The sequence below is a fragment of the Lacerta agilis genome, chromosome 6 (assembly GCF_009819535.1).
Source record: "Lacerta agilis isolate rLacAgi1 chromosome 6, rLacAgi1.pri, whole genome shotgun sequence".
NCBI classification, from domain to species: Eukaryota; Metazoa; Chordata; class Lepidosauria; order Squamata; family Lacertidae; genus Lacerta; species Lacerta agilis.
Genome location: NC_046317.1, coordinates 83,600,389 through 83,627,512, shown reverse-complemented (window position 1 = coordinate 83,627,512; position 27,124 = coordinate 83,600,389).

The window sequence follows — 27,124 nt, the reverse complement described above, 5'->3', positions numbered from 1 at the left end:
TAGAGGAACAAATATATTTATTACAGATTCCCCTCCCTCCCGTCTAATCCTTTGGAGACAGATTAATAAGAACTGGTGACAGTTGTGTATGATAAAATGAGTCAATAAACTGAAATGCGTACTGACATTAGATCTCCCTATCCACATATAATATAATATGTATTTAGGTTGTCATGAAGAAAAATAACGTGGAGGCGGGGACTTGATTTCCATGATTAAATACTTTCTGTGCTAAGCATGCCTTGCAAAATCTCTGAGCTCTTGAACATCCGATTTCTTTCTTTTGTATTATTGTTAAACATGGAAAGCACCAGCCACTATGATATTATTTACAGGGCATAAGGAGACAAAATAACACAAATTTTAAAAGTTACAATATTTTGTATGATTGGCATTTTTTGAAAAAAAGAAAGATAAGGAAATAAATCTTTAAGAAGTAATAACATTTTGTTACTACTGCTGTGGAGGAGGGAAAGGTGCAGGTTTGAAGTAGGGTTGCCTGTTCAGTTTGCAATTGGTTCTTAGTGATGATGAAGCGGCTTCTACCTCATAGAGAGCACGTGTTGCGGTGGGGGCCAGCAAGCCACCTCCATTGCCGTGGGCGGAATAGTATAGATGGCCACAGCTCCGATTGGGCCTGGAGGTGTTGTTAGGGAGATTCATATGTAACAAGTTTTGATGGACAGCCAGCAGCCTATATATGGATCAGCTCTTTGAGTGACCTCCCTCTTGGCTGTTTGCTGTGGATCACCCACCCTCCATCCCTATGTTTAGGCCTCTGTGCTGACTTTATTTTGCCTGTCATGGGGTCGTCTGCTTTGGGCAGGGGCCTGGTAGGAATTTTGCCAGTTGGCTGATTGGCTGTTGCCATTATCCAAATCATCTTTCAGCTGCTCTTCACTGTGCAGCCCTCCTGGGTGCCTGAAAAAAAAGCCCTGACATCCTCAGCTGGACTTTTCCTGTGAGCACAGGAAGGTGGGGAGGCTGCGTATTATGTATCCAAGTGCTGGTGGCAGTGGAAAACTTCCTGGAATGGAACCAAGACCCACAATGCCAGTGTAGGGATGAATGGATGGATGCATCTATTTCCAATTGTCATCAGTTTTACATATGTTCATTCGTAAGTCCACGCTGTCCCGTTTCCACATTAATCTATACATTATAATTTTTAATGCATGTCGTTTGGCATTATGTGAATATATTTTTTCCACAAAATACAATTTGATATATGTGTATTATATATATATATATTGTTGTTCAGTCGTGTCCAACTGTTCATGACCCCAGAGCATGCCAGGAACCCCTATCCTCCACTGCCTCCCGCAGTTTGGCCAAACTCATGCCAGTTGCTTCGAGAACACTGTCCAACAGTCTCATTCTCTGTCATCCCCCACACAAGTCAGAAAACTGAAAATTCCCTCTTCTGCTGTTTCTCCTACATTCAATTTTAGAGATAGGCTTCTTGGGGCTGTCTAGAGCACTATGCAAACTGATGGTGTTGTATTTTATTATTATTACTGTTATTATTTCTATCTAATCAAAAAATAATATATAAGGCTCTCTTCTGAAGTGTAGTAGAAAAATGCCCTCTTGCATCCAAATCTGATGTGACTTACTCAGTGCTTTTTTTCTGGGGGTACGCAGGGGTACACATACCCCTAAACACTTTGTGAATCTGAGTTTGGCCTCATTGATGGGCAGTATGAGTCCGAAAATGAGAGTACCCCCGAAACTTTTTTAAGAAAAAAAAGCACCGGAGTTACTTCTTCCAATGAGAGAAACCACCTCTCCATGAGCTCAGGTTCCCTGGCAAGTTGGAGAGTGGTTCCAAAAAGCAAAATGCCAAAGTTATAAAAAATAGATCTTTTATTCCTTCTAGCTATACTTACATGCCCACCTGTTTATTTACATATGAATTATCTCTATATTCTGGCACCAGAACAAAATTGAAAATAATAAACAGGTATTTAAAAATATATTCCAAGTAAAAATAATCCTTCTGTTGAATTCGATTATCTCTCCGGGAATTTCTCCATTCCATTCTGTAACAGTTAAGAGAGAGAGAGAGAGAGAGAGAGAGAGAGAGAGAGAGAGAGAGAGATCCCTTTTGCAGTACACCTTGCCACCTTATGTAGGGAGAATGACAATAACTTAGTGGCACAGCATCTAATTTTGCATTCAGAAGGTCCCACATTCCACCCCAACATCTCTAGGTAGGGCTGGGAATCAGTGGCGGAGGAACGCTCTCTGGCACCTGGGGTGGCGCAGCCCGTATGTACTGCGCATGTGTGGCATCCCACACATGCGCACTCCGTACAGGCTGCGGCTCACGCACAGCGGCCGTATGGGCTGCCGCTTGCACGGCGTCCATACGGGATGCCACACATGCACAGTCCTATGCGCTGCCACTTGCGCACAGTGGTCATATGGGCTGCCTCGCAAGAGCAGCAGCCCATACGGACACCGCGTGAGCGCGCACCCTCGGCCACTCTACAGCTGGGGGGGTGGGTGGGTGGGAGACAGGAGCCATCTTGTCACCCCTCCCAGAGTGGAACCCGGGGTAGTCCGCCCCCTCCACCCCTCCATTCCTACACCCCTGCTGGGAATGCCACTAATCATAAACCTTCAACAGACACTGCCAGACAGCGTAGACAACAGTGGACTAGAGGACCCAATATAAGTCAATATACCGTATATACCTGAGTATAAGCCGACCCGAATATAAACCGAGGCACCTAATTTTCCTACAGAAACCTGGGAAAGCTTATTGACTCAAGTATAAGCCGGTTCAACTTTGCCGCTGTGGAGGAGGAGGAGGAACAAGCAGCCCGAAAGCAACCCTTTGGGCTGCTCCTTCCTCTTCCTCCTTTGCCGAGTTTGCATTTATGCGAGCAGTTCAGGAATGGAACAAGCTGCCTGGGGAGAGTAAAGAACCGCCGTTCTTGTACACTTCTTAAGCAATGGTTGACTGGGGAGAGCGGGTGGCGGCACAAGCGAAGAGAAAGGGCTTCTTTCTCGCCGCCCCCACCGGGCGCCTCACTCGAGTATAAGCCGAGGGCAGCTTTTTCAGCACAAAAAATGTACTGAAAAACTAGGCTTATACTCAAGTATATACAGCAGTTTCCTATTTCCTAAGCAATTCCTCATGCCTCCGCTATCCTCTGAGCTCCCATAATATCTCATCTTCTCCTTGACACCATCTCCCCCCCTCCTCTCTGCCTTTGCACTCCCTCATCTCTGTTCACTTTGGCATATGCCAATTCTGGGACCAGGTCCAATTGGTTATGTTGCTCCACACACTTCCTTCATGGTGAGGTTATCTCTCCATCTCCCTCTGGCTTCCCAAGCCGTCTCGACAATAACCACCAATAGTGGTTCTATTACCAGTTCATAATTTTCAGCACTCAGCTTCAGGGTCAACAAAGGTCGCAGCATTTGGGACTTAGGAGTTTAGAGAAAAAGTGAGTAAGAGGTGGCATGACAGAGATTTATAAAATTATGCACGGCATGGAGAATGGGGAGAAAGAAAACCCTTATGATGTCTGAGAGGCTGCTGGATTTATGGCCATATCAGTTGTGGAAGTACATACATGTAAATCCCAGAACAGAAATATATTATTACTTATTCAATTTATATGCCATAAATCCTTTATCAAAAGATCCTAGGGTGGTGCACAACATTAAGAACACATTTAATGGAGCCTCAATAATAAAAACATAATTAAAAGCATAATAACAGACAGCATATAATAAAATTACCATAATAACACTACCCCCCCCCCCCTTAAACAGGCCTTAGATTATTTAATGACCAATGGCCTGGGTAAACAGAAATGTTTTTGCCTGGCACCTAAATACATGTAATGATGGTGCCAAGCAAGCCTCTCTTGGGAGAACATTCCACAGCCCGGGAGCCACCACAGAAAAGGCCCCTTCTCGTGTTGCCCCCCTCTGAACCTATTGAGGAGGGAGGACATAGAGAATGGCATTGGATTACCAGTGCAGGGTCTGGGTCAGTTAGTATGGGGAGAGGCAGTCCTTAAGGTATTAAGGTCCTGAGTTGTGTAAGGCTTTCAGCATGCCCTACAACATGCTGAAGAGGAACATTGGGCTGTGCATCTTTCAGAGGTGAGCCAGGTGACTTGTGGGAGAGCACGGCCCCCCAAACATAGCTGTCAACCCTCCCTGCTGTTCCCCACTGCTATATACATAGCTGTCAACCCTCCCTGCTATTTCCCAATGCTATAATAAGGGAATTTCCCACAAAAAATTGAAAGGTTGACAGCTATACCCCCAAATTGGACATCTTTTGGGACCACACATTCACAGGAGGCAAAACGGAACATCCTGGGATCCAATCAGAAGTTGGGAAGGTTTCTGTAAATTCTGGGATGTCTCGCTTAAAGCGGGACAGTTATGGGGCATGTTATAGATCAACACCAGGTAATTGTCAAGGCTGATTAATAATCAGCAAAGATGCATATTTTTTATAAAAAAAAATTCTAATGTTGTAGAGATGTTAAAAAATGGAGTTAAGAACACCCTGGGCCCTTCTGTTTGGCTTTCAGATTTTCCTGAGGCCACACCCCCTCACAATTAAGTGGTTTGTGAATTTGTTTGATGCACTTTTCCCCAAACCAGCTTCCATCCGATTAGAAAATGGAAGCTGCAGTTGAGCTGAGGCGTGTACATTTTAGGCAACTGTTGGGCATGGACAGATGACAACAAACTGGATTTCAGTGCAGGAAACAAATCAGGTAATGGGCATCGGGGGGGGGGGACATCCCCACCCATTTTCTGGTCAGTACAGGAATGTAAGAACGTGACAGTGAGAGGAAATGACCTTTCTGCATCTCAAAGCTGCTAATGTGTGCATAGGCTCAGATGGAAAAGGATCCATGCAAGCAGCCTCGGTTTCCATTTCCTCCCTTCCATTTATCTTCATGTTCAAAGCCTTCCAAATATTTGCAAATTCTCAGATGAAAAGCAGCAGCACATACCATAATGAGGTACTATTAGGATGGAAGGCCTTGCCGAAATGACCTTCCAAAGCACCCAGTCAACAAAGTAAACTAGGAATGAGTTCTTGTATTCACTTTGCTAACTGATGCGTATTGATGTATTGTGGTCCACAGTGGCGTATTTATGAAGTTTCTCATCTGATCTGGCAGACTATTCCACTGAGACATGGTAAGCCCTGGAATGTGCATGTTAGGAGATAAAGGAGCAGATCAAGGGATATTCTAAGCCAGTTTTATGGGGATGCTTAAGCACTGATCACCTCTGATTCTCTACCCCACTTGTTCTGCATCGCAACTGGCCTGAACTTGCAGCATCCTGAAACTCTTGCTCAGACGCCATTTCCCCATATACCCCCATCACCAGCATCAAAGGAACTGTTTCCACCACCAAATCTTGCAACCTAACAAACATTGCTTTGTTTTTCTGCTCCTCCTCTAACCCACAGGTAGCAAAGAAGCACAACCAAAATAAAATAGAGTATTTAGATGGGTTATCGAAAACGTGAGGGCTACTTGCTGCAAAATGATAGCTTTAAACACAGCAGTGTTTGCTATTTTTCATAAAATTAAGGGCAAACTCAGGCTTTCAAACATTCATTTGGTGAAAGGTATGCATTGCAGGGGAGTATGACCTATCATATACTAAATTTATATTCAGAGTGCCCCAGTGTATGTCTGTTCTGGATTTGAAAAGGTTCCGTATTTTTTAATTGCTTGTATATATAAAATAGTTTTGAATGCTTTTACTGTGAAACTGCTTTGAGATATTTTATGGGAAGTGATTCATGAATGAAATCAAATAAATGAATGAAATTTAGCAGAGGCCACAATCCTAGATAGCTCAGTTGACAAAGCACGAGATGCTTAATCGCAGAATTGTGGGTTCAAGCACCACATGGGGCAAAAAGATTCCTGCATTACATGATATCTTCCTTCCAAGGTTCCTAGTACTTCCACTTTGTCAATAAATTCCTCTCTGTTGATGAGAACCAAGTCCAAGATAGATTATCTCCTTGTTGCTTCTATCACTTTCTTAGAAATGAAATCGTCAGCAAGCCAATGGAGGAATTTGTAGGACCTCACATTTTTTTCAGAGTTTGACATCTAACTAGGTAGTTGAAGTCTTCCATGACTACTAAATCTCTCCTTTTTGAATGTTTGGTAATCTGCTGTAGGAAGGCATCATCCTAGTCTTCATTTTGGCTTGGAGGTCTATAGCAGACACCCACAGTAAGTTCCCTGCTGTTTTCCTCTCTACAATTTTTACCCATACACTCTCAATCTGCCTTTCATGCTCCAGGTCATGGATCCCTTCACAAGTGCACACCTTTAAATATAATGCTGCTGCTACTCCCTTCTTGTTGGGTCTATTCCTTTTGAACTAGTTATACCCATCAATTTCAGTAATGCCTATTAGGTCATTCATCTTGCTTGTTCCCAATACTCTGTGCATTACTATAAACCACGAGTCATTCCCTCCTTTCCTTTCTACTCAGGATTTAGTTTTAAGCTATCTTGATCAGGTTCGTGAGACTCTTAGCAAACACATTCTTGCCAACCACTGTGAGGTGCAACCCATTTCTTGCCAGAAGTCCTTCCTCAAGGAAGCGGAAATCATGGTCCAAGAAACCAAACCTTTCCTGATGACACCACCTGCACAGCCAGTGGTTTACTTCCAGTATTTTCATCTCTCTTCCTGGGCCACGACCTTCAACAGGAAGGAGTGATGGGAAAACCACATGCACCCCCAAAGCCCTTCAGCTTCCTATCCAGAATACCCAAGACTGGCCCTCATCTTAAAAGCGCTGTCTATAAATCTTCCGTATCCCCCTTACCTTGGCAAATGACATAACACTCATCCGAGAAAGGGAATCTTTTGAGAAAGCTGGCTTTGTCAGAATGCCGTTTAAAACCCTCTCGCTGTTTGTGCTCACTGCTGTGCTCATTGTTAGAATTTCCTTTCAACAGACATCTGTAAGCATTCAAGAACAGCAAGAGATCCTTTTCTGTTGCTGAAATCCCTGTGTGGTTTCTTTCTAGCATCTGTTGTCCCTATATTGTTGAGAGGGAAACATCATGAGCAGAAATCGCTGATAGATGCTGGCAATCCAACAGCGCCTTTTGCATTGGCCGGTGGCTGTGAGCTGCATGCCAGTTAGTCCAATTTAGTCAATAGGACTAAGTCCAAGAACCCCAGAGCTTCTTCCCCCACCCCACCCCAATATGCCTTTCATTTAAGGTTCCTGTGCATGTTGTCTGAAAAGATGCAGAAACCTGTGTCTATTCCCTCCCATTCATATGCTGAAAGGGTCATATTTAATATATGTGCACACAAACTATAGTACTTCTTTCTTCAGAACGCATTTGACTCTGTAGGGCAATTTTCCTTTTGCTGTTCATGCTAACTCTTATTGGCCAGCGATTGATGCCTCTATTGATAACTATTTGAGAATATTTTCATTAGTTTGCAGCCAGCTAAGCCATACTCTGAGAAGACCCATTGGAATAATAGACCTTCTTTAAAAACAACTTTTTGTTTTTCTTATATAACAGTAGCATGCAAAAAAGGCAATTCAAAGAAGTCATATTTGTTTTGTTTAGTATGCAATGCTCTTTAATCTTATGAATCTTATTTTTCATAATATGTAAGGAGAATGTAAGGAGCAATGCATTATTTCTACTCAACCTATCAAGACTGTCCAGGAAAGTTTTGTGAAGCTGGTATGGCACTCCAAGTTTCAAAAGTTCTTGGCCATAGAATAAATCCATACCGCAGCCCCATGAAATCATATTGCATGTTTCTTTGTTCTGTCGCTTGAACTTGCTTTGTTAATCTTCAAATAAAGTTGTACTTGGTTTTCCGATTTATTCCTATTCCCTGCCTCGCTGCAGCTAACAGCATTAATAACATCTCTTTGTATGGAACATCTGAATATTGGTCATCAAATATATACCACAACACCAGTAAGAACATAAGAAGAGTCTGCTGGATCAGTCCAGAAGCCAACCTAGGTCAGTATACTGTTCTCACAGTGCCCAACCAGATGTCTGTGGGAAACCCCAAAGTGGGATCTGAGTGGAAGAGCACTCTCTCCTGCTGAAATCTCTGTTGTTGTTGTTGTTGCTGCTGCTGCTGCTGCTTAGTCGTGTCCAACTCTTCATGACCCTATGGACCAGAGCACGCCAGGCACTCCTGTCCTCCACTGCCTCCTGCAGTTTGGTCAAACTCATGTTGGTAGCTTCGAGAACACTGTCCAACCATCTCATCCTCTGTCATCCTCTTCTCCTTGTGCCCTCCATCTTTCCCAACATCAGGGTCTTTTCCAGGGAGTCTTCTCTTCTCATGAGGTGACCAAAGTATTGGAGCCTCAGCTTCAGGATCTGTCCTTCCAGTGAGCACTCAGGGCTGATTTCCTTCAGAATGGATAGGTTTGATCTTCTTGCAGTCTGTGGGACTCTCAAGAGTCTCCTCCAGTACCACAATTCAAAAAGCATCAATTCTTTGGTGATCAGCCTTCTTTATGGTCCAGCTCTCACTTCCATACATCACTACTGGGAAAACCATAGCTTTAACTATACGGACCTTTGTCAGCAAGGTGATGTCTCTGCTTTTTATGATGCTGTCTAGGTTTATCATCGCTTTCCTCCCAAGAAGCAGGCATCTTTTAATTTCTTGACTGCAGTCACCATCTGCAGTGATCATGGAGCCCAAGAAAGTAAAATCTCTCACTGCCTCCATTTCTTCCCCTTCTATTTGCCAGGAGGTGATGGGACCAGTGGCCATGATCTTAGTTTTTTTGATGTTGAGCTTCAGACCATATTTTGCACTCTCCTCTTTCACGCTCATTAAGAGGTTCTTTAATTCCTCCTCACTTTCTGCCATCAAAGTTGTGTCATCTGCATATCTGAGGTTGTTGATATTTATTCTGGCAATCTTAATTCTGGCTTGGGATTCATCCAGTCCAGCCTTTTGCATGATGAATTCTGCATATAAGTTAAATAATTAGGGAGACAATATTCAGCCTTGTCGTACTCCTTTGCTGAAGTCTCCAGAAACTGGTAATTCAGAAGTATTGCTTCTTCTAATCATGGAGACAGGGCATAGCCATCATAGCTGGTAGCTATTGATAGCCTTCACCTCCATGAATTTGTCCCGGTCCTCTTTTAAAGCTTATAGGCTGGCAGCCATCACTGACTCCTGTGGGAGTGAGTTCCATAGTGTAACTGCTGTCATGAACGTGGCCCCACAGTGTGCAGCAGAAGAGTTGGCCTCGGAAATTGAGCTAAGTGAACAAGGGGCCGACTCTGCAGATGAGAGCTGTTTGACAGAGTTTAGAGAAGACAGCCTGCCCCCCTCCTTCCCAGGAAAGAAGGTGTTAGCTCCCAAGGAGAAGAAGAGTTGGAAGGTGGCCAGAGCGTTGCCAGGCAACCATCAAACCAGAGTGTGAGGCTGGGTCTTCTGGGAGTGAGGAGGAGATGGTCCAGCCTCTTCGTCCCTGTACTAGGAGGTGGGAGAAGCTCAGAGAACAACAAAAGGGAAGGAGAAGAAAGGCAGGATTTTGGCGTTCTTCCTGCTGGAGGAGGGATGATGAGTCAGACTGACCAGCTACTCTTAATGAGCACAGGTGGGAAGGCTGAGCTCTGGATGTGTTTCTCCTTATAAATAAACTTACACAAAACTGACGGAGAGTCATTGCTGCTTATCAGGCTGCTTGCTTGCCAGAGATCATTATAACTGAGTAGTATTTCCCCCCCTCTGTCCGGAATCTTCTGACATTCAGCTTCATTGGGTGTCCACGAGTTCCAGTATCAGGGAGGTGACTAACCTATGCCCATTGATATCAGCTGGAACATGCATAACTGACCTGTAGGCTTACCTCCCCTACCTTTGCCATCCAGCCCTTGCAATCAAGGGAAGATGGAAGGCTCCACTAAACCCACCCAAGTTATGTCAGCCTCTAGGAACAAACAGAAGATTACTTTTTTGTGCAAGTGCAGTGGATGATGCTCAATGTCAATAATATGTGCAATAACACAGGGCAGGAATGAAAGGGGACGGGAGGGGAGGTAAGAGCAAGCTGGCAGGAGCTAGAAAATCCTACAGTTGCTAAGATCAGACAGCAAGAAGACAGAACTAGCCCGACTTGAAAAGCTTTCAGAGGGGTCAGAGTTCTCCACTGGCCTGTTCTTGCTGGACTGACTAGTTTCCTTGCAAGGCTGGTTTGATGTTCATCTTCTGAAACTCCCTGCCTTATCCTGACCCAGCAGTAGATATAGGGCTTAGACCACCCCGTAGGCCTCTGATCCGCTGCTGACAATTTCATTCCTCAAACGAATCATGATGCATTATACAGGGTGAGAGTGTGTATGTGTATTAAATATTTTAAAAGAATCCTGTACATGCACAATGCCTCCATGAGAAAACACAGCCAGATCTGCTTCCAGCTCTGCATTGCCATATATATAGAGAGGGAGGAAGGGAGGGAGGGAGAGAAATAGTTAATTCATTTAGTTTGCAACATTTATATACCATTTGATTAGAATACAATCTCTAAGTGGTTTGCAGAAATGTTTTAAAATATCACAGTTATCAGCGAAAGGCATTTAAAAACATGTATTTAAAAACATCCAGAAGATAAATAAAATTAAGAGTAAGCAACAGGAGCTTAAAATACATGCCAACATTTTGTTTGAGGTCAGGAATGGAAATCGCACAAGCAGATATGAGCAGTGTTTGCTTTCTTTTCTTTTTCTTTTTAGTCCTCAAATGATACGTACATAAATAATTATGGGGCATTTCACATTATTATTATTATTTAAAAATATTTTTTTTGCATTTTCCATTTTACATATACAAGTGAAATAAAAAACATAAACATATGTTTTGACTCACCCCCCCTTGTGCATCTTAATATTATTAAAGACTGCCTCTTCCTGGTTTTTAATTCTTCCTGTAAGTTTTTCCATCTCGGCACAGTTCATCAATTTTATCTGCTACTCTTCCTTGGTTAGAGTTGTACCATTTTTCCATTTCTGGGCTAACAGAATCCATGCAGCCGTGGTCACGTACATGAATAGTTCCATCTGGTCCTTCGGGATCTCTGGAACTATAATACCTAAGAGAAAACCTTCTGGTTTCTTATGAAAAGTTATTTTCAACTTTTTTTCCAATTCATTATATATCATTTCCCACAAGTCTTTTATCATCTTACAAGACCACCACATGTGATAAAAGTACCCTCTTTCTCTTTACATTTCCAGCATGTTTTAGACTTTGATTTGTACCTTTTAGCTAATTTGCTAGGAGGTAAATACCAACGATACATCATTTTCATATAGTTCTCCTGGGGCATTTCACATTATTGTTCTCTTTCACTGAAATGCATTCAAGTTACTTCATAGAATCATAGAACTGTAGAGTTGGAAGGGACACCAAGGGTCATCCAGTCCAACCCACTGCAATGCAGGAATCTCGACTGCATTAATTAATTGCATAGGTTTAGGCCATAGTGGATAGCGAGATGAATAACATAGGCTTTAGCAGAAGCCAAACTGCAGTGAAACAGAAGCAGGCCTGATTGCAATAAAATTTCCATGAGAAAATATTTAGCCAGGCTGCCCCCCACCATCTACAATATAAAGTGGTACATTCCCAGAACGGTTTTACCATCCCATTTATTGCTAATGTGACCTAGATCTTAGGGCAGTTTTCCTCCCATTCTGTTCAGTCTTGTCCTGTCCAGTGGGGCAATGAGAATGCTAAATAAGTTTTGCAGCTCCCCAAAAGCCTCTGCAAACCACATTCAGATTTCCCTGAACTCTGATATTTTGCTTGAAGCAAAAGGCAGAGAAGAATTTGATGGTTCCAGCTTTTTTGCGGTGGGGGGGGGTGCTTCCTTGAAGGAGAACAAAAAACAACACCACCACAACAACACTAGCAAAACTTCCCCGAGGGGGTCTGCACATCTTTCTGCAAACACTGAGCACGTTGTGCTATCTCAAGTGATTCTTTGCTGGAAACCAGACGTGCCAGAAATATGGTTTTCTTTGATTTAAAAGATGGTGGCGCAGCTATGCTGATATCGTGATCCTCTGGAGCTTGGTAGTGCAAGATTTTGCCGGCACGTGAGCCTCACTTTAACTAATTTACATAAAGTGCACAGGGGTAGAATGTGATACTACTCAAATAACATTATTCTTCCATTGTGCTGTTGGGTTTATTAATAGCCGCCCCATAAACAATAAAGCCTACTCGAGCGTGAAATGCGTTTATGTGAATGTGCTCATTACCTTGACATTAAAGCGCTGTGGATTTTAGGTACTATAACGCCATTTGTTATATGACTCCATCCTTTCCTTCTGAGCAAAGAGATCATGGAAGGGGGAGAAGGAAAAGGCCAAATGGCATAATTCCAGCCCAAAGTGTCAGTGATTTTTTTTTGTGTGATGTATTTAAAACAAACACCTGCTCTCCCTTCAAATCCTTTGATCTTTCAAATTAACCTAAAATGCCAAACCCCCCACAAGATTTGTAATGACATGGAACATTTCCCCTTTGGTGATTCGGAAGGCAGGACCGTGAGTGGAGTGAAATAGTTCATCTTTGCCATGAAGCATATAAAGGACAGAATCTAGGGATGAAAGCAAAATGGAGACACAAAGGCCTTTTTCAACATTTGAAACTTACAAAATGTAGTTCAAGCACCAGCCCGCCGGCCAGCTTTCAAATGCTTGAAATTTCAAAAGAAGAAGAAGAAGAAGAAGAAGAAGAAGAAGAAGAAGAAGAAGAAGGTGTCATAGCACAGGCTTTCCCCCCTTGGTCTGAACTAATATGAGGGCAAGTTGCCTTTTATCGACTCATGGCTCCTAAAGTAGACCTGCGTGGAATTTTTTGGTTCGCACACACACAACCCTTTCATTTGTTTCAGAAATCAAAGTTCTCTCTCTCTCTCTCTCTCTCTCTCTCTCTCTCTCTCTCTCTCTCTCTCTCTCTCTGTGTGTGTGTGTGTGCTCTTGAAAAAGACCAAGTGTACTTTGAAATATAGCTCTCCTGACATTTTGCAAGAATATGAAAGGCAAAAGTTTAACTAACTCTGTTGCTCCTTCAGCTTAAATAGATTCTCTGTCAAGAGAACATAGGCTTACATCTTATATCCACAGCCTTCATTGTAACATAGATGAACCATATCCATCTCTCTGCCCTTATTATTCTGTAAGATTCAGGGGCCAAATTCAGCTTCCCAAGGCATTGTGTTTGTTTATTTATTTATCCTAACTAGCTAACCCTGCCAGCCTCTTGAAACATATCAATCAAAACCTAGGGATGAGGAGTGAATTCAATTCAGTTCACATTCCATGCTAAAGCTGTCAAATTTGTGCTTTCTGAAAGAATATGAGAACCGAAGCACAGCCAATGTTCAAAATTTGCATTTATCGGAATCATGAGTTTTCCAAAGCAAGTTCTCCTTCATGGAGAGCACGTATTGCGGTGGGGGGCCAACAAGACACCCCTCTGTTGCTGGATGGGATCATTTAGATGGCCAAGGACTGTGATTGGGTTCTGCGGGTTGTTGGGGAGAATTTAATGTTGCAAGTTTTGATGGACAGCCCAGAGGCTATATACGTTTCTGGCACGCAGCGTGAGCCCCTCTTCGCTGCGTGCACCGGATCACCCTCCCTCCCTCCCTATAATTTAGGCTTCTGCGTTGACCTTGCTATGCCTGTCATGGGGTCATCTGCTTTTGGGGCAGGGGCCTGGTAGGAATTTTTCCATTTGGCTGATTGGCTGGTGCCATTTGGTTTTCGCCTACTGCGTAGCAATTAGTCACAACTTGTAAGGTTGTGGTTAGGCATTGGTTATTAAATTGGTTGGTGGAGGGGAAGTGGTTGACTCTGCCTGCCCCTCCAATGCTGCTGCTGCGCGGGGAATTCCATTAAAGGAATCCAGGGGCTCACCATGCTTTTGTCCATACCCCCTGGTCAGGGGCTAAGGCCACGCAAGAGCCCCTGGGAACATTAGGGGAGAGGCGAGGGCCAGACCTCCGGCTCCCATTCTCTCCCCAAAGTGTTTTCCCTTTACTGACTTCTGCAAGGTGGGCGGATGTCGGAACCAATGCCTAAGCAACCACTCACATTTTGTATTTTAATGAAGTTGTGGCCAAAATTATGCCAAAAACCTTAAACTTAAATTTCTGTGTGAAGTGTGTGTTATTTGAGGGGTGGCTTGGAGACCTCGACACACAACCAACCGGTGTTTACAAAGATGCAAGTTAGGGTGGTGTGTGCATTTAAAAAAAGAACATATTAGTGAAAATAACATGCAACATTTTTTGAGAAATTGCTTGCAAAAATGTGTACATTTGTCAAAAACTGCTTACAAAAATATGATTGTTTGTTTTCTTAAAAAAAATCTCAAATTGCTGCAGAAATGTGGAGAACTGAATTTAAGATTTGAAAAATGGGAAACTGAACCAACCAAAATTGACAGATCATTTCATATCCATTGTGACCAAACTGAAAAAGAATGAAAGGACCCTAAAACTGTAGGTTCTCAAAACCCAAAACTCAGACAAAACATTGAGAAAGAAAAGCAGAAGCTCCCAATCCTTCTAAACGCAAAGGGATATATCCAACACAATCATTCCGCTAGGCCAGTGGAATTTCCAGTCCCTCTGCTTGTCCTAATGGGCCCCTTCACCCACCCAAATTCTGCCCAAAGGACTGGGGGAACTCTCAGAGAAGATTTGTGGGTTCAGGGAGCACTCAGGAAGAGGAGAGGGAAAGGAACTTCCATTGAACAAACAGAAGTCATTCACTCTGATCATGCAATGACTTCATTGGATATCAAAAGGTGTTAACATATTTTTTTAAAAAAACAACAACCTGGGAGAGTCCATCAAAGTTGCTAAGAAAACTGTGTGGCAATTTCAACCCAGACCTTTCCAATTAGCAGGGGAGCCTACTTAGGCCCCAGGTTATGGCCGCCCAGTGCACATGACATCACATTTTGACGTGACATCATGAGGTCGTGATGTCACAAGCACCCTCAGCCTCAAAACCTAACTTCCGGTGTGACTGGAAGTAAGATTCTGAGGTCTCGCGAGGCCTTGGACAGCATATATAACATCTTGTGAGCCCTCAGAGATGCTGTCTGAGGCCTTGTAAGAAGTTGTGTTGGGGCCCTGCAGTGTGGGTGTTGTGATTCCTCGGGCATACAGAGACCCCTATAGTTGGTGCCCCTACCAATTAGAATCAATAATGCCAGCCACTAAACAAAACTCTAACTCTTAAATAAACTTAGTTGAGTACTAGAGGTTATACCCAAAGACTCAATGTTATTCCTTTTGTGATGACATTGGATGAACCGTCCATCTGAAGTACTGAAGTAGGCTTGGCCTTTCCTAATGAGCGACATCAGTGATGTTCACTTAGTTGTGCTGAGCATCTCTGCTCTTTTCATTTTCTCAGGGACCACCTGAACATGTAACAGGGACCACTGGTGGAGTTTGGACAAAAAGCCACTGTGCCAGTTCACACACATAAGAGGCAACATTGATAAATTTAGAAGTGGGGTACCATTCCACAGCCCTTCCACCATGTAAATAAAATTACATGTGAGCTCCCGACAATACCAACGTACATGATGGCTTTACTTCTACTATTTTACCTCCTTTTTCACCTCCCTGTATACGTGAAGGAGCGTCCCCATCCCCGTTGTTCAGTCTGGACACTAAGGTCTAGCTCCGAGGGACTTCTGGTGGTTCCCTCATTGCGAGAAGTGAAGTTACAAGAGAACCAGGCAAAGGGCCTTCTCGGTAGCCATTCCTGCCCTGTGGAACACCCTCCCACCAGATGTGAAACAGATAAATAATTATACAACCTTCCATAGACTCCTATATTGGGACACTTTTAATGTGTGATGTTCTGATGTGTTCTTGCTGCTGCTGTGTTTTTGTATATTATGTTAGAAGCTGCCCAGAGTGGCTGGCTCAGTCAGATGGGTACATATTGTTGTTGTTGTTGTTGTTGTTGTTGTTGTTGTTGTTGTTGTTGTTGTTGTTAGACTGAGGGGGATAATTGAAGAAAGCAGGCCATTGGGTCAATAGATTCCACACAGATAGCCCCCCTTACATGAGATGTATGGGATTTGTAGAGAAGCCCAGCTCCTCCCATATCTGAACTGCAACGGCTGCAACACCATCCGCCGAGTCTACAAATTGGGTCTTAGAATAACAATGATCGGCCATGTCATTATACAATAAATGTATCTGCAGGGAAAGACAGATGAACATATTTTAGTGCTGTGAATGACAAGTGTTTCCAACCAACCATGACTAAAAAGCAGACATAACCCTTTTTAATTATATGAAATAGCCTCCTTCCTGCAGCCAGTTTATCCTCTTGATTATACCCCTGGGAAATAGGTTCGGTGAAAGATGTGTGGGACTCTCTCTTAGCGTTGCTTCATATTAGATACATCCTTTTGCATGTAACCTTGAAAGAAATGAGTGATGAGGCAAATTCAGAACGGGCGGGTTTGGGATATGCGGAGATGAATCTCAAACCCCTTCCAATTAGGTTTCTGGGCTGAAACAAGCAAACAGCTTTCCCTTCTTTTTATTGGCACACAACTTGCTGTGTCTGCATCCTGTTAAGATTTCATGGCAGCATGGAGAAAGTGTGCAGCCACAGATTTCTGTTTTTTTTTTTACATTTGGTTCCCTCCACCCCACCCCACAAAAAAGCGGTGATTTTCTGTCTGTTTGGGACTGTAGAAAACATCCTTGTTTTTTTCCTACCGTACTGCACATCATGTGGCCAACCACTTACCTACAGAGGAAATCACACACTTACAACATATGCACCACAAAAGATTTTCTCTTTAATTCAACATGCACTAGAACATTATAGCTTCACCCCCAAGTTCAGCATGTTCCTTCCCTTGCAATTTCACCAAGAGATGGGGTGGGGGGTTTGCTCTTCAATTGTGCTATCTAAAATAAAGTCAAAGTGACATTTTTTTGACGAGAATACATTGCCGGCTGCTTTGTCTCGCCTTTTCATTTCAGCTTTGTTAGATCTTTTGTTTCTTTGATGCTTGGAATATTGCACCATTTGGCTCTAAAACCTACATTAGAAGAGCATTAATTAAAGGCAGGCACGGCGCAATGGAGACACTGTTAAAATTATGCTTGAAGGTACAATGTAATTAATTTTGTACAAGCGAAACATAAAAGAGATCTGATGAGACCAGAGGAAATAGCAGCATATCCTCACCAAATGATAATGAGAAATACAATTGCAGATTAGACACAATATGAAAGGACATATGGACTAATTAGACTTCAAGGGAAGGAGTCAAAACAAAAGGGGGACCTGCTAAGTGTTCGTCAAATTTAAATAAAGTAAACATAAGTTGGATCCCACCCACCCCCCTTTTCACCCCTCCTCCCTACTTCTTCGGCTGGGGCTGAAGTATACCTGAAGGAGTGTTTCCACCCCGCATCATTCTGCCCAGACACTGAGGTCCAGCACCGAGGGCCTTCTGGCAGTTCCCTCACTGCGAGAAGTGAAGGTACAGGGAACCAGGCAGAGGGCCTTCTTGGTAGTGGCACCCGCCCCATGGAACACCCATCAGAAGTCAAAGGAAAAAAACAACTACCAGACTTTTAGGAAACACCTGAAAGGAAGCTTTTAATATCTGGAGGACTATTGTATTTTAATATTTTGTTGTTGTTGTTGTTGTTGTTGTTGTTGTTGTTGTTGTTGTTGTGGCACTGAGTCACATGAGCATGAAGCAGCTGATGTTAAGGGGAGACAAAACTCAGCCCCTTCCTTCTCCCCTGAAGAGCTCACCAGTAAGCTGATGCCGAAGGATACAGATGGGTGGATCAGAGCTGCAATGCTCGCTTCTTGGTAGGTGGGTTGCTGTTACTTACTGGTACAGAGCAGGGAAGGTTGAGGTGCTGGGAAGATTGATGTAGTAGTGCAAATGTTCCAGTCAGTGGCATAGGAAGGGTGGGACGTAGGGGGCGCCCTGCCCTGGGTTCCAGGGGAGGGGGTGACACTCCCCGGTACCTCCCCCACTGCCCGGCACCCCTCCCGGCACATCTGGCTGGCACTGCTGCTCTCGTGGTGAGCTGGCGAGCGAGCGGCGGGTTGTGGGGCTGCCTGACCCGCCACTTGCTCGCCGGCTCACAGTAGCGCTGATCAGATCCACTACGCATGCCCGGAAATTCCAGGCATGCACAGTGCACCCGACGCGTCGTGGCATCACAACACATGCGCCGTGATGTCACGACGCACGCACCGGGATGCCCCGCCCCCCAGGGGGGTGCCTCCACACTACCGCCCTGGGCGGCGAAGAGGCTTCCTACGCCGCTGGTTCCAGTCGAGCCAATCCAGCACTCCTGCTGCAGCATTTGTACCATGCCAATGTTCCTGCCATCTCACCCCTCCAGCCATAGGAGCCAACTCCTTGGGGCTGAGGTCCCTTTGGGGGTCCCCAAGTTGATTGGCATTGCCATTCAAATGGTGTGTGTGTGTGTCACGTCTTGTCATTGATTATGTGTGGTGGGGCTTACCTGGGCACCCCAATATTTTATTCAAGTTGGCACCCCTGCTTCCATCTTTCCTTTCTGGTAAACAACAGTGATCCTGCTGTTGGGATTACAGCATAGCATCTCTGCTTCACCTGGTGAGCCATTTTTGGGCTCTTGCATTGCATAATGTAAGTTTGCAGAGCAGCTGTTTGTGTGCATGAATTCGCATGCTTGTGTGTGTGTGTGTGTGTGTGTGTGTGTGTGTTTGTGTTTGATTTAGATGCCACACTTCATCATAAGATCTCAGGGCAGTTCACAGAATAAAATAGAAACTCACACTAGACGAGGTGGATTTTTAATCTATTATTTGCTTGAGTCATATTACATTGAATTTCTTTCCACTTTCCACTGGAGATTGACCTAATTAGATGTTCCCAAACATACTTGTGGTTCAGAACAAAACTCTCAGCTAGCTTACACACTTCTTTGGATTTCATGATGTATTTTTGGTGGACAAAAAGAGTACGATAAGTGTCCATGCAGATATGTATTTTATGTTAAAGATGAATCAAAAATGTCCATTTTACTGGTGGATGCATGCAAAAGCACTGAAAAGTTTGTATTTTACGTAATAAGTGTTTGTTTCATATACAGTGGTACCTCAGGTTACAGACGCTTCAGGTTACAGACTCCGCTAACCCAGAAATAACGCTTCAGGTTAAGAACTTTGCTTCAGGATAAGTACAGAAATTGTGCTCTGGCGGGGCAGCGGCAGTGGGAGGTCCCATTAGCTAAAGTGGTGTTTCAGGTTAAGAACAGTTTCAGGTTAAGAACGGACCTCCAGAACGAATAAGTACTTAACCAAAGGTACCACTGTAAAGTGTGCACAACAAATGTACAAAATGCATATAATGGCTGGATGGAATGGAGTGTAATGGCATACAACTGAATGGAAGGAAACTATGACTAAATGCCAGTAATTGCTAAACAGGGTGGAATTCTCATCCTTACTTTCAGCAACGGGCTCTAACGTAATGCCCACTTAATAAAAAGGTCAATCACATCAATCAACAGACAACCCAAGAATATCTTCACAACCCACAATTGCAATACAAAATTTTGCCTTTCCTTCACACTCACATTACTTATTCGCTTCAAATATACAAATCAAAACAGAGCTATACTTCAACTTTTTGTGATTTAATTCTCCAGCCAAAAATGGACAGTGCAAACAAAAGTGCACATAATACTGGGGGGGGGGGGATAGCAGACAAAATTCATTCTGTTAGGGGAAATGGGTTGCAAAAAAAATTGTATATTAGGCTAATTTGCAAGCAGTAGTAGGAGAAATGTGTGCAAAAAATGCATGGGAACCTATTAATTATTTTAAACTAATGCAACAATGGGGCAGACGGAACTTAAGATTTAAAAAAAAAAGAAAAGAAAAAAGAAACAGAGAGAAACTGAAAGTAATATTCATCCAACTGTAGGTGAAAGTATGTATGTGAAACCCACCCACCCCCCTCAATATTAAGAACATAAAAACATAAGCATGATCCTGCTAGATGAGGCTGATAGCCAATTTAGTCCAGCATCCTGAGTGCAAGAACACTCTCCTGCCCTGCTGTTCCCAATAACTGGTATTCAGAAACATATGACCTCTGAGAGTGCAGCTAGAACACAACCCATCAGGGTGAGTAGCCACTAATTCCATGAACTTGTCCCATCTTCTTTTAAAGCTATCAAAGTTTGCGGTCATCATTCCATTTCATCAGAGCAAATTTGCACACTGTGAAGTAGTGCTTTGTTTTATTCTGTCAGATTCCTAATGATCCTATTTTCTTTCTTCTGCCTGGAATATTATCATTAGCCAAAATGAATTACAACCCCCACAATCCTGAAAAAAGACATCTCTGTGCCTTTCCCCACGACGTGTTGACTTGTTGACTCACATTTCGGTCTTTTATGACCTAATGATCTAATTGTAGAGTTGGAAGGGACCGCCAAGGGTCTTCTAGTCCAGCCCCCCCCCCAATGCAGAAATCTCAACTAGATTATGATTCAGTTACAGGTAGGTAGCCGTGCTGGTCTGCCATAGTCAAAATAAAATAAAATAATTCCTTCCAGTAGCACCTTCCTGGTATGAGCTTTCGTGTGCATGCACACTTCTTCAGATAAGCTGAAACGGAAGTCACCAGAACCTTAACTGTAGTGAGGGGGTGGGGAGGGGTATTATTCAGAAGGGTGGTGGGAATGGGTGATCAGATGATAGGTGTGGAAAACCTGTGGAAAACCTCTAGATTATGATGTTCATCTTTTGCTGGGAACGGAGAAGCACAGGAAACACAGGGAGCTGGCTTATGCAGAGTCAGTCCTTTGTTTAATTTAGCTCAGTACTGTCTATTTTGACTGGCAGCAGCTCTCCAAGAGCTTTCTACCAGCCCTATCTAGAGATCATGGGGATTGAACCTGGGACTGTTGGCACAGAAAGCAGATTCTCTAGAGCAGATGCTCTACAGCCCTTCTCCGGGGTTACAAGAGCGCCTGGTCTCCTGCAAGGCTGCCAGTTCTGCTGCGTGCCTAGTTTCTTCCTACCGCACCTGGATTCAGGCTACCATTAATAATAATAACAGCAACCGATTTTCTCTTCTTTAGAAAAGCAGCCCTAACTCACAATCTGTTATCATTCTGCTTCGGAACAACCTTCTCTCATGCGATTTCAGAGAGGAAAATTGAAATCTGTTAAACTGTCCGGCATCATCAGCATTTAAGTCCAGGCTTACAAAATTGCAGAGTGAAAGTTTCATTCAGCAAACCCAGCCAAGTGGGAACTGATGTTGTCTAATATAACACAAATAAGAAGTTGCCTAACTGGGTTATTGATATGTGATGTGGTTTATATGTCAAGACTGACAGGCATTATTAAATATAGAGGGGGCAAACAAGGAAGTAAAAGTTTCATTGAAAAATGGCCTGTGTTTATTATGTACTGGAACAATATTGTTCCTGCTCTTCAGCAGGGGTACATTTGCCCTCACCCCTCTTCCTCAAAAGAGGGCTCAGCTGGTTCCCAAAGGGGCAGATCATGTGAGGCCTGATGTCCAATCAGGAAGTTGGTGGACCAAGGCTTTATAAGTCCACTCCTTAGCTCTTTCTCTCCAGCATTTGCTCCTTAGACCTAGTGTGGGCTTTGTTAGTTGACCATTTGGAATGACTGGTAGGAACGTTTTTGTGGGGTGTGGGAGTAGAATTATTCAATCAGCCCTTAGGGTCCCGCCTTTTTTCACCTACTGCATACTGCTGGGAGTCATTAGATTGGCATTCTGGGGAGAAGCAGGCAATCTCATTTTCTTCCTTTGGTGCATCTTTGATTCCCTTGTCATCCAAAAACCCAACTGCCTCCTTAGCTGGTTTCCTGCTTGTATTGTTTGGGGTTTTTTTAATTAGTTGTTGTGCTGTATATTTTTTATTCTTTCTAGTAGCACCTTAGAGACCAACTGAGTTTGTTCCTGGTATGAGCTTTCGTGTGCATGCACACTTCTTCAGATACCGTATCTGAAGAAGTGTGCATGCACACGAAAGCTCATACCAGGAACAAACTCAGTTGGTCTCTAAGGTGCTACTAGAAAGAATTTTCGATTTTGTTTTGACTATGGCAGACCAACACGGCTACCCACCTGTAACTGTATATTTTTAGTGATTTGCACCCTTGTTTGTTTGTTTGTTTGTTTGTTTGTCTTTCTTTGGCCAAAGTTTGCTTTTCTGTAGGTTTCCCTCATTTCGACAACACTTCCATTTTCTGAAGGAAGCCTTGCCTCTAATATCAACCTTGGCTTTGACCAGGCCATCTTCTTGGCTCTGGTGGTACCTTTCTTGGTCTGCCTTATGCATTCTCATTGATTTTCTGTCACTGAAGCTTTGAACAATCCCAAAGCATTTTGGTACAATTTGATGGCCTTGACTTTGCCTTTCAGCTAACTTTTTACCAATCCCATACCCTCCATCATTCGTCAGATGTAAACAGGGACATTTCTTTTTCTTTTAAAATTCTTTTTACTAAAGATTTTCTTGGGTTACAAAAGTACGTACATTGTCTCTGTTTTCAGGTCATGGAGGCTTTTCTACAGATCAGTCACATTCGATGTGAGACATTAATGTTGTATACAGTATAAGGTTGGGGGAGATGAGAGGTGGAGAGAGAGAGAGAGAGAGAGTGGGTGTATGGTAAATTTATATTCTTTTACTTAGTGTATGTGTGAGGTTTTTGTGCCAGTGTCACATGAGTAGGTTCTCTTTATATTCATTTATTAGTTTTCAATGGCAGTGAGAGAGGTTGGGGGTCTCAGGGCATGGTTAGTTGTCTCATTCCCCTCCAAATGACCCTCCTCAACATCTCATTTTTTGTCATCCCCCCTGCAGACCATTTCCTATCAGAAGAAGGGCAAGTGCCACCACCACTAAACCAACAGAGCACAGCACACACACCCTCCACCATCCTGAGAAAACACATTAATCACATTGTCTACTTCACCTTTTTCACTGGAAATGGTAAAAAAAAAAAATGATCTTGGGATTTTCCACATGCAAAGCAATAGCTGTATCGCTGAGCTGTGTACCATCCCCTGGATATTCCTTGCATGGGGGGAACCCATGGAAGAAGTCATCACCTCGCATCAGAGCCTACGTGTTCAACATGAAATTAATTCTTGGTCACCCAAAGAAGAAATACCTCTATTGACTTCAGATTATTTCTGAAGCCAGTTTGGGGGTTTACCCCTCCCTAATTAATAAGGGTCCTACTCCATAATGACCTCTCAATTGGCACTCCTCTCTTCCCCTTCCCTTTAATTATCACTTAGTTAATGACATCACCTCCCAGGATACTGTTCCAACATGGACGGGGCATGGTTCAGTCCTAATTAGTGCCAGATCCATCCCATAATACAACCACCTCTCATTAGAACAATGTAGCGCTCCTTCAGCATAAGAATGCTTCAACCCGTCTTCGATCTCATGGGGCTAGGTATTCAAACAAGTTATCCAGTCCTAATTAGGCCGCACAATTACTGTCATTGTGCACGCCAATGTGCCTAATTACCCACCGCTATTCACAGCTATCTAATCTGTGCACACAGTCAAGGTAACAGAGCTGAGAAATTTCATGTGTGGAGTCCCCCCTCCCCGCCGCCACCCATGTGTGGGCATGGCTGCTTTGAATATTTTGAGGAGAATGCTGCCAAATCTATGGGAGCTTTGCCCCTGAATTCAGCTGCATGGCAAAGTCTTTATTTCTGTTTCCAGCCCAAACTGGAGAAATGTAAATTAAGGGTGTGCACTGACCACAAGATGGAGTTTGGACTCTGATATGGTGCTTCAGAAAACAGCCTGCTACAGCAGTATCTGAAGAAGTATGCATGCACACGAAAGCTCATGCCAATAACAAACTTAGTTGGTCTCTAAGGTGCTACTGGAAGGATTTTTTTTATTTTTTTGTTTTGTTTTCACTATAGGTTGCCTGATTTGTTTTAAGGTCCATTCTTCCTTTCCAGCCTTTTATTCACTATTGAGGATTCAATAAATGGCTGTAAGTGCTTGTTTGTTCTGTCTGTTCACAGGCGTGGATGAAATTTGAAGACACAGAAACCCTCTGAAGTGGTTAAAGTTTTCCAAATGACAGGCAAATAGGTCCAGAAGTTTTTGTGCCGGACATCTTTCAACACCAACCACCACCAGCACCACCAAATCCATAACTTTTTTATTTTGAGATGGAACTGGATGAAATTTGCAGGCAAGCTTAGCCCTTTTGGAAATTTTCTCAGGAAAAAAAGTTTTCTTAGAAATTTTAGCTCAGCTCTCATTTCTACAGGTTGTGAGGAAACACTGCAAAGCCCATCACCCCGTCATGTGTCCCTTCAAGAAACTCCCATCTCCAAACATACATTTTCTGGATACATGTTTGTTTCAAAGTACACATAAAACACTGAATGCAAGCACCATTGGCACCATTACAATGGGGGTTTCCGGTTATATGGACTCTGTTCTGAAACCATATGCCATCAGTGCTCCCAGCTACGTACGTGACACCACAGATTTTCTGAGAAAAATACAATCTTTGAATAACCTTCCTAACAATACTATTCTAGTCACTATGGATGTGGAATCTCTGTATACCAACATCCCACACAACGATGGTTTACAAGCTATAAGGAACACCATTTCAGATAAAACCACAGCGGACTTTGCTACCAAACTCTGTCATTTTGTCCTTACCCACAACAACTTCAAATTTGGTGAGGATCTGTTCCTTCAGATCAGCGGCACAGCAATGGGCACCCGCATGGCCCCACAGTATGCCAACATCTTCATGGCAGATTTAGAACAACTGTGGAGAACTAGCCCAATGCCAGGTAGGGGTTAATTTTTTCTGACAGTTAGAACCCTCAGGGGCGGGCTTAGCCTGAGTATAAAACACCCCTCCCAGTGGACAGTAAGGCAGTTGAAGTGTGGGCAGGAGGAAGTTAAGTGCGGGGAGTTGAGCAGTGTGAGTCAAGAGATAGAGCTGGGAGTTTAGAGTCTTAGGTGGATGTTAGCAGAGAGGATAAAGAGATTGTGAAACGCATTGTTATTGATATTTAGTTTACTATTAGAGGTATTAGGCCGGTAATATTTAGAGGTATTAGGCCGGTATAGGACAACTGTTATAAGCTTATTGAACAACCTTTTATTTATCAGCAACCACAAGCTTTGTACGCAATAAACATCTTTTTAGTTCACAATATCCTCGTCTGTGGTGAATGAAGTAAGCAGGATCCAGCTAGTAGTCTGAAGGGCTGCAGCTGGGGGACTGTTTGTCGTTGGTGCAGCACTCATAGACCGTAAAACGTCCGGGGGTGGGCTGTACAGGGCGAAGGGCCCGCGACATTAAAGTGGTGGCAGCGTCGGGACGAAAGATTGTCATAAAGTGGTGGTCACATTGAGATCAAAGATCTAAAGTGTTGGCAAGAAGTGCCAAGGTACAAGAAGGATTTAAGGGTTACGCATTGTGTGAAGTGTGAGGCTTAAAGAGGATTTAAGCAAACTTCAGTGAGACTCTACAATCTAGTCAGGAAGGGGGATCGCATACACCTGGAAAGGGAGAAGGGGAATTCAGAGAGGAATTACCTGGCCCTAGGGTGTGGTGTGATAGCGCCTAAGACTGTGAGATTGTGAGAGAGTTACAAAGATACTTTGCGTTTGAAACTATTTCAGGCAGGAAGGTTTATAGTGAGAGGTCGGAAAAGTACGCTGGACAAAGTGCACTGAGGTAACTTTAGGCGTGACTTTGGACCTAAACTGTGGAAACTGAGCCTGGAGAAATAGTTTAACTGAAACATCCTTGATTTAAGTACAGAAATAATACCACCAAATAAATAGAAAATGCCACCTAGAAAGACTAAAACAGCTCTTAGGGACTCACAAGTAGAAAGCTCTGAAGAAGAAAATGGGGTTTCCCAGATTGAGGAAACCAGTACTGAAACAGTTAACAAAAATCCTGCTGAGGGGACTAGTTTTAAAGCCTCAGAGGAATTTGAGAAATGGAAACTAGAACAAGAATATAAACTGAAGGAATTAGAAATGAGATTGCAAGCTGAGGAAAGAGAGAAAAAATTACAAGCTGAAGCAAAAGAGAGAGAATTAAAGTTACAAGCTGAGGCAAAAGAGAGAGAATTAAAGTTACAAGCTGAGGCAAAAGAGAGAGAATTAAAGTTACAAGCTGAGGCAAAAGAGAGAGAACTGAAAGAGAAAGAAATGACCTTAGCTATTGAGAGAGAAAGAGAACGGGAGGAAAGAGAATATTTACTAGAAATGAAAAGACTTGAATTATCAGCTGTAGAAAATAGAAACAACAACAATAGTTCCACACAAAATCCTAGCAGGGTGGATTTAAAAAGATTCCCTGACTTCAAAGATAAAGACGATCCTGAAGCGTTTATCATTTCTTTTGAGAGGGCTTGCGAAGATTTTGAAGTAAAAGATGAGGAGAAAATGCAAATACTGAGAGCGCGTATTAGTGGAACATTAACAGAGATTTATTCTCAAATGCTATCTGATCAATCTAAAGATTTTGAAGCATTTAAACGGTTGGTTTATGTCAGATTCGGAATTACTGCAGAACAACTGAGACAAAAATTTAGAACAATAACAAAAGTGCGTGAGGAAACATTTGCTCAACTAGGAGCTAAAACTACAAATTATTTAAACAAGTGGCTAGAACAGGAGGGTGCCGATTCTGTGGCAAAAATAAAAGAGGTGATCGCATTGGAACAATTTTATGACACGATTAATAGTCATCTGAAGTATTTAATTAAAGAAAGACGCCCTAAAACCATCCTGGAAGCTGCTAATCTGGCAGATGAAATAAATGAAATCCGAGAACACGCTTATGATGCCCCAAAATATAAGGACAAACAGTGGGAAACAAATAAGTTTAAGAGAATGCAACAGCCCACAAAGTTTACCACAGAAACTGCCAAGAAAATTTTTCCCGCCAATGCAAATGTTCCCCATAACACGCCTATGACA